This window comes from Populus trichocarpa, chromosome 6 (genome assembly GCF_000002775.5).
Source record: "Populus trichocarpa isolate Nisqually-1 chromosome 6, P.trichocarpa_v4.1, whole genome shotgun sequence".
NCBI lineage: Eukaryota > Viridiplantae > Streptophyta > Magnoliopsida > Malpighiales > Salicaceae > Populus > Populus trichocarpa.
The window spans coordinates 23,761,918-23,771,001 of record NC_037290.2 but is presented as its reverse complement, the minus strand read 5'-3'; the positions used below and the strand labels follow the sequence as shown (position 1 = coordinate 23,771,001).

At 35.0% G+C, this 9,084-nt stretch overlaps 1 pseudogene; it reads left to right on the top strand.

Moving 5' to 3' along the window:
* Window positions 1-1,621: 1,621 nt before the first annotated feature.
* On the top strand, window positions 1,622-3,749 carry LOC18100656 (endoribonuclease YBEY, chloroplastic-like; annotated as a pseudogene).
* The last annotated feature ends 5,335 nt before the right edge of the window (window positions 3,750-9,084 follow it).

The following is a 9,084-nucleotide window of genomic DNA, read 5'->3' as shown; positions in this document are numbered from 1 at the left end:
GTGAACATTATAATATATTGATTGGTTAAAGTAAATTTTTTAACTTATTGGGAATGACTATTTCAAATTTGGCTGGATTTAATATTAAAGTTATTGTTAAAATCTAATTGAAACGAGTTTTTTATATATAGAATTGATTTCGAGTATTATAATATATGGATTGACTTTGAATATTATTTGAGTGTTTTGTTTTGTTTTTTTTTTTAACAAAGAAGATTAGTTAGTTGGATTTGATAAAACCTACTAAATTTATTTAACTAGGCTAATCAACTTACATGATGAACTGATCTAGATATAAAATTAAATTGAATGGGCTATTTGTTTGTTTATTTGAAGTTTTTGTGTTTGCGGTGTTAAAAACGCAGTAAGGTATTTGATAACACACCAAATTATGTTTTTTTATTGTGAATCCCACTAAAATATTAGGTTTGAAACGTAGTTTTTAAGAAGTAATTTTTACATGTTTTTATAATTGAGTTTCGCAAAACTCTGTTTGTTTTTGTATTTCAAAAGCACTTTTAAAAATTTAATTTTTTTTACTTCAAATTAATATTTTTTGTGTGTTTTCAGGTCATTTTGATGCATTTTCAAGTAAAAAGTACTTTGAAAAGCAACCGCAACCACACAACTATCAAATATTTTATACATGTTTTTTTATGCACATAAATCTCAACCATAATTTTTACCAAATACGTATTTAAATCTAACAAACCACTCCTAACCATACTTTTTAAAAACTTATTTTTTAAAACCACAACCACAAAAGATACCTAAAAAATAAACGCACTCTAATTTATCAAATTAAAATTCATTTTAATCCAAGTTTAGTGATTATAGTTGTAAAAAGATTGATAGTAGGCTAAGAGTGACAAGCGTGACACTATGATATATTGATTGAAGTAAATTTCTTAATTTGTTGGGAATGATTATTTTAAACTTGACTAAATTTTTTAATTGTTAAAATCTAAATTTTAAATTTCACTAAATATCTTAATTGTTAAAATCTAACCAAGATGCTGTTTTTACATAGAAAAAACTCAGAATACTACTTGAATTGATTTTGAATATTATATATGAATTGATTTCGAATATTAGCTGGGTGTTTTTTTTTTCAAAAAAGGAAATCGGCGAGTTGAATATTTTACCATCAAAATTAAATTTAAATGAATACATCAATCAAAGTTTAATGATTGAATTTATTGTTAAAATGTAATTGAAACTCCTTTTTTATATAGAAAAGGTTCGAATACAAAACTTTCCCGAGAAAAAAATATTAACATCGTTTATATTACAATTCATTGTAAAATATAAAATGAATTAATTAATATTAAATTATTAAAAAATTTACCGGGCTAAATTTTGCACCGACTACCATTGTAATTACAACAATAAATCATCTCTTCATTGTTTGGTTTGCAAGTACCTTATTGACAGAAAAAAAAAGAAAAAGAAAAAGACCCTCCAATTAGTCCCATTGTCACTTATCAACATTAAACACACACTTCAAAAATAATTTAATTTCCAAATTAAACATTTAAAAATTAAAATTATATATATAAAAAGAGCAACTGACCTGTCGTTCAAAGCTTGAACACCCTGCCAACAAAAAAAAATTCTCTAGATGCCTCCCATCACCATACTCCTTCCTACGCTGGAAGAGGCAGGCAGACAGAAACTGTGGGACTTACCCGACACACCCAAAAAAAAATCCGACACAACAAACTAAACTAACCTCGCATTCACCCAATCAGAAAAAATTCCAGCTATATGCTCCCTTGCCTCTCTCCTATCCTCCGCTACGCTTCAATGGCGCGTGCCATTTCACGCGCAACTGCCCCTCTCCCTCCCTCTACTCGCTCACCGGCTTCTACTCTCTCCTCTCCTCACCCTCCTTCGAGCCTTTCCTTCACTACAAAACCCAACAATTTTAATCTCCCTTCGTTTGCTAAAACTGGACTCTTGATAAAAAGTTTGAAATCTTTTCTCAAGATAACTATAGGTGCACGGTTTGGGCCTCACAGAGCCTCCGGCGGCGGAGAGGAGGAGTGAAGACAAGGACTTAGAGCTCAGTGTTAGCATTTGCATTGAAGAAGGCATCCCAATGACCCTGAAATACTGGTAATCTTAAAGAAAACATCTTTCTTTTGTCTGTAAAGATAAACTTACGTGTTTTGATGTTTGATTGGTGATCTTGACAATGGGTTTGGTGTCTTTTTGTGAATGGTGGTGTTGTACAGAGCATAGCAGAGTTGCTAAGACTAAATGTGCCAATGGCAATGAAGCTTGCATTTGATAGTTTTAAAAGTTCAACTTTCAAAACGAGGGATGAAGCTGTAAGTGATTTTGGTGGATATGACAGCATTGAGTTGTCTGTGATGCTTTGCAATGATGAATTTATTAGAAAACTCAACGAAGAATGGAGGGATGAGGATCATGCAACTGATGTTCTTTCAATGTCACTACACGTGCTTGGCCTTAACGTTCCAATTGTAAGTGAGAAATCTATTGTTCTAGTTAATTACAGGATTCATTTAGAGTGACAACTTGGGCAAGTCACTTTTTGTTTTTAATTATTTGCAGCTTATGTTCGGTGATTTAGTGATTTCTATTGAGACTGCTGCACGACAGGCAGAGGAAAGAGGGCATAAGCTTATTGATGAAATTCGGGCTCTCCTGGTTGGTGCAATTTTGTTTCAGTCTTCACTTGCATGTTTTGGCATCTTTTTTTGGCTGTTATGATTTCTATACATAATTTGGATGCCTGAACGTACTGTATTAGTGTAGTTGCTTGACTTCATATTATGTTGTCTGACTCCCTTGATTACTTTATGCATGTCCAGGTTCATGGGTTGTTGCATCTTTTAGGATTTGATCACGAAATTAGTGAAGAGGGCTGGAGCGGAGATGGAGGAGGAATTGAAGAGGGGATTCTTTTGGAGAGTCTTGGGTGGAAAGGAAAAGGACTGATTCAGAGTGCATATAATGCAGAAACTAATATGAACCATCATATGGAAAATTCAAATGGTAATTTACTGTGTTGATGTTTTATTAATTTACTTTTTTGGATGCATACTTCATTTTTTTTTTTGGAGGCACAGTGTGCTGCATATACGTGCATAGATATGTATCCATGAGCATGCAATGATATCATCTTTTACACTACTGTGTTAAAAGACAGGTAGAAAGAAAGCAGTCTTCGATTCTATAAACCAAAGTTCAGCTATATCTTCTGCGATGTGGATGGTGAGGTGACATTTGCTTCTTGATGGGATAACCACATGTTTTGCACGTTGGATTCTATTGTTTACTTTTTCTTCCCCCTTTTCTGATTGCTATGAACATTGCTGAACAACAAAAGTTTAATCTCCTTGATCAATGCATAGGCATTAAAAGAGGCTTTGTCAAGGGGTGTGAAGGTGGTGATCGTAACTGGAAAAGTAAGAAACTGTGCAATTCTACCTTTTTATCTCCAGTTCATTGACCACCAGCCAGGGCATTTTTTAAAGGCTTATGCTTTTGCAGTATTTGACATCTAGCTATATATTTTTCATGTAATGCTGTCATGTTCAATCCCTAGCTGTTGATTTTAACTCATTTATTGTCGCTTATTGGTGGTTTCTGTTTTATTTCAGGGGTTAATTGTTTACGGTGGACAGGGTCGGGAAAGTTTTAGAAGCAATTTGGGTCTGAGTGTCTGCATAGAGGTAATAGTTTATACAGAAATATCATATGATAGCAACTGGGGTTGAACGGTGCTTGATTTTATCAGAATAATGAAGAAAAAGAAAAGGAGGCTCTCTCTCTCTCTCTCTCACACACACACACACACATACACAGAGACAGAAAAAACTGCTGGGTGGTTGAACTTTTTTTGTCTCCTGGTCACCTGGATGTGATATATTATGTTGTTCCACGGTAGCAAGCAGCTACCAGTTACTGCCAAGTTGTATAGGATAGCTATTTGCTCATAGTTGTTCATAATGCCATCTAAGTTACAGTAGCAGAATGTGTTTATTCTTAATCTTGTACGGTGGAGTTTTGCCTGATTTGTCCTGGATTGGATATTCCTGGCTCTCAGGTGATTGGATGCAGTTGCAGCTGTATTGAATTCCTAAAATTTCATTGGAGTTGCCCACCCTTTTCATCTTAGTATCAAATTACAAGTGTTTTTTTAAGCAACAGGCTGTCCCATATATTGTCGTTTGATTGACTTTTTGTAAGGCTGTTTTTTAACAATCTCACTGAAGGGACCCCCCCCAAAAAAAAAAAAAGGTGTCATATTGTTAATCAATAATCCTCACTCTTTTCTTTTCTTCTGTTGGTCTGAAATTTCTAAGAACCTCCCATGTCAAATCAAACCTCCCTGATAAGTAACCATTCCAGGCATAATAATCTGGTAAGGCACTCATGGGGTTCAAAGTAATCAAGTCTCAAATAAGTTGGAGCTTCGGACCACCTGATGGAAAAGCCCAAGTACCCTCCCTTCAATGATGTCTAAGACCTTAGCATTCCACAACTATCCAATAGAAGTGAGCATCCTAAAAGGCACTAGATCACATAATCGTTGCCCATCTAACAACCAATAATTTAACCATAGAGAGGTAGTAGTCTCATTATCAATACTGGAGACAAACTTCCCTCTACATCAATCTCTGCTAAGAAAAATATTCCTATGTGACCAAGAGAACACTAAAGGAGGCCTGACATGCCTAAAGGATCTACCTCTAAGCAAAACAATATTGACCTATCTTGACCAAACTAATTATCTATCTAAAAGCAGTTGTCAAACATGCTTGAGAATAGTCGCTTTATTCCAAGTTTGAGCCTTTTTTTTTTATTCCTAGACCACTCTCTTTAAAGGTATAACAAACATAGGCCTAGGCCACCTTAGCCCCTGAATGGGAGAGAGAGTAGCCTTTCCGATGGAAGGCAACCAAAATACCCTCAATCCTCTTAATAATAAAGCAAATGAGAATAAATATGGAGGACTAATAAACCTGGATAGAAAAGAGAACTTATTTGATCAGTTGAAGACCCCCATCATAAGTAAGAGAAACAAAGGTCATCAACAAAGCACAAGTGAGTAATAGCATTATGTTGGCATCACTAGTGATAACGAAACCTCGAGTTCTGTAAGGCCTATCTAAGAATGCCTTATAAACCCTCCATAGCCAGAACAAACAAATAAGGAGATAAAAAGATCACCATGCCGAAAACCCCTAGAAAATGGGAAGAAATCATGACTCTCTCCATTCATAGCCACAGGGAAATGAGTTGTAGACATGCATACCTCAATCCATCTAACCATAACATCATGTACTGCAATAGCTCTTAAACTTGTAAGGATAAAATCCTAACTAACAATATCAAAATTTTTCATGATGTCAATTTTCCAAGCATATCTGGTCATAGAACTAATTGAGTGATAATTATGCATTAGCTCTTGAGTTAACAAGATAGCATTAGATATTTGCCTTTCCGGAACAAAAACAATCTGAGCAGGTCTAATAACATCCGAAAAAATCCCTTTTAATCTATTCACAATGACTTTAGATATGTATTTGTACATCACATTACAACATGAGATATGTCTAAAGTCATTCATAGTGGTTAAAGTTTCAACCTTCGGGACCAAGACAATCCTAGTAGCATTGATACACATAGACAAAGTAACAAAGTAGAAGAATAAAAAAAATACCTCACAACAACAATGAAGTCTTCACCAATAATGTTCAACTTGTCTTGAAGAATAAAGAGGTATAATCATCTGGTCTAGGAGCTTTATCATCCAATATGGAAAATAAAGATTCTTTGATCTCATCATCAGTGATGTGTGACTTTAAAAGAGGAACATTATCGTGAGAAATCATGCTAGAGAAGTATCGAAAGGCATTCTCTGTAGTGATTGTTAAGCGTGCAAAAAGTAAACCCTTGAAAGTAACGGACTACTAACTGACCCAAACCTTGTTGATTTTAAACCCGAGATCTTGTCACATCAGTCAACCAATGGATTATGTTCCTCACTTGTCTATATAGTGGAGATCTAAGAAAGAGTTTGGTGTTTTTGTCTTCCAAGTTTAACCATTGAATCTAAGACCTCTGCTTGTAAAAAGCTTCTTCATCCTTACTCAATTAAAAAAAACTCATTTGCAAGCTCTTTTTCTGCCCGCTGATACTTATCAATATTAGGAGAATCGTCAAGTACAAACTGTGTTGCAGTCCATCTAGTTTTTGCCTCAATCACATGACTAGTTATGTGGCTAGTGTGTTGGTGGTGCAGAGACTTTAACTTAGGCTTTAGCAGTCTAAATCTCTTAGTAAACTTGTACATAGGGTTACCATCCATAAAATGTTGTCATGTATCCGCAACAAAACCCAAGAAATCATCCCTATCAACCCATAGATTCAAAAACTTAAAGGATGCTTTAACCTTGGTTAGAGGATTAGTGAATTGAACAATCATAGCACTGTGATTTGTGTAGTCTCTATGAAGGAATTCAGAACAAATAGTTGACCAAGCAGATAACCAACATGTGTTACTTAAAACCAATCTAGCTTCTCAAGAATAGTACCTCTGTCATGTTGACTATTGTGCCAAGTGTATTTCAAGCCTAAATAAGGAACTCTTACCAGTTCTGCAGCTTGAACGTAACTATTAAAATCATCAAGGTGGTTATACCAAGTGAGATCACCCCTTATTTATCGAAAGAGCTCTTCATATCACTAAAATCTCCTAAAACTAGTCGCGGTGTAGATTGAAAGTCAATAGCATGCAAACCCAAGTAATCTTATAGGTCTAGACACCCCAAAGGTGAATTGAAGCCATAAACAAAAATGACCACAAAGGATCACTCATCAACCAAACTAGTTACCTCACATGTTAACCACTGATGAGATGAATGCAAAAAACCAACATCATATATCATTGGATCTCATCCAACTAGAATACGACAATTAAAAGTAACTAAGACATTAGAAAATAACTGTCATGATGAAGGATTTATAGCTACCTCAAACCCCTATATGGTTAGATGCAATCTTAGTCTCCAGAACGGCTACTAAAGTGAGATTATGTGATTTAATCAAAGTCTTTATAGCTTTATGTTTCGGTGGGCCATTAAGAACTTTAATATTCCAACTTTCTATTTTAAACAAGTGCATAAAAGAAGTAAATCACAACAAATGAAAAAAAAAATTAGAGGGCTTTAAGCTATTTTCGTGCTTTTTTCCTACTTTGTCTAGTTTCATGACTAGAAGGATCAAGTTTATTTGTTTCACTTGGCTGAGGAAATGCCGATATAGAGACTGCAAAACTCTTTGTTGGTGAAGTTAATAAGTTGTTGCTCCCTTTTAAGAGGCAATATATCATGATCTGAGTCAGCTTCTGACCCCTCATCATCAATAATTGTTGCCCTCTCAGCATCAAAAGGTTTGATTATTTTTCTAGCAGCTTACAGTTTTAATCAGTCAACCAATTCCTCTGGAGTTTGAACTAGTTGATCGTTTTCAAAGATAGTAGCTCTCGAGACCTCTGTTGTGTTCAATCGGTCATGGATTTCCCCCCAAACATCCATAGTCCCTTTTCCATAACCGAGTTAGCATTATTCTCACTTTTGAAACGAAAGATCAAGAAACCTTGTTGTGTCATCATGACACTCTCAAGGTCATAATTCTTTCATACTCAAAATGGAATAGAATTGGCTACATGATAAGGCATCTTATAACTTGGGAATAATCCCACCAAGCATCAGTTTCATTTGGATGCACTCTCATCAATGATATTATCCGGAATGTTCAAAATGGTGCCAATCTTTTGCTGTAAAAAAAAGGGTTATCTTGCTTGGGGTTAAGTTGAGGGTGGTTGTGTTTTTGTGGGTCGTGGTGGTGTTTTGTGTGAGGGTAGTTTGGTTTTTTAATGGGGTTATTTAGGGTTAGTGTTGGTGTTTTGATGTGGTTGGTGAGTGGTTTTGCTTGTGGTTGTGGTGTTTGTGGAGGTGTTAAAGAGTTTTTTTAGTGGCTATGGCTGGGTTTGTAGCAGGTTGTGTGGTGAACCGGTTGATCGTTTTCTAGTGAACCGGTCGAACAATTTCTGGGTGATTTGTATCAATGTTTAAGCAGTAACTTCAAAACAGCAGTACACACAATAAAGATAAAAGTAACTAAAATCCAATGGCTCAATTCAAAATAAGCAAGTATAGTATAACATATCAAAGAACTAGAGTGATTCAACGGTTAGATCAAATGCAATCTATAAAGAGATGATCAGATCTAAAGATTGACTGGAGATGCTCCGAGGTATAAAAATCTTTCCAAAAATATTGGAATCTGATCTTCATCGTTTAGAGCTTATTGGTGCTTTTAGAAATATAGAATCCCTGTACACGACGCTGCTTCCATTGATGTGGATTAGTACTCACTTGTTTAAAAATGGCATGCAGTAGAAAACAGTATTTCTAACCATTGAACATCAGGCATGTTTGGATTAACTCTTATCATTCCATGGGATTTAACTCGGAGGTGAAATGATTATTCTTTTTTTTAGCATAATTGATTTGCTTCCTCTCTACCCCTTCGTCAAGGGATTGTGGGAATGCAAAATATTTCTCCACCAACAATGCCAATACTGTAATCGTTCAAAATGATGGTGTATTTGTTCAGATTCTAAACCGAGCAGGCTGCAACTGCAAGCATCCCTTGTTTAAAAAAGACCTACCAGGGGCGCGTAAAGGTGATTTCGAAAATACCTAAATGGTAAAGTGGGTTCCTGTCTCTATGTCTAGCATTTCCAAATCATCATGTCTAGTGTGACTTGTCAGCTCCATCAATTAATCAAATATATTATGTTAAAAGTAATTTTTATAAAATAAAAAAGATTTTTTTAATATTTTTTTTTTAAAAAAAAACATTTTTAAATCAATACCACGTCGTGACCATGGTGGCAAGGTGCACTCTTTGGGTCTCAGCAATGATATGAGGCAGGGCTTTGTACGATCTGTTTTCCAAAACCATTAACATATATTTATTTATTTGAAAGGAAATGAGGAGTAAAGAGATGCTAAAATTAAAAATCAAGAAATACAAGTG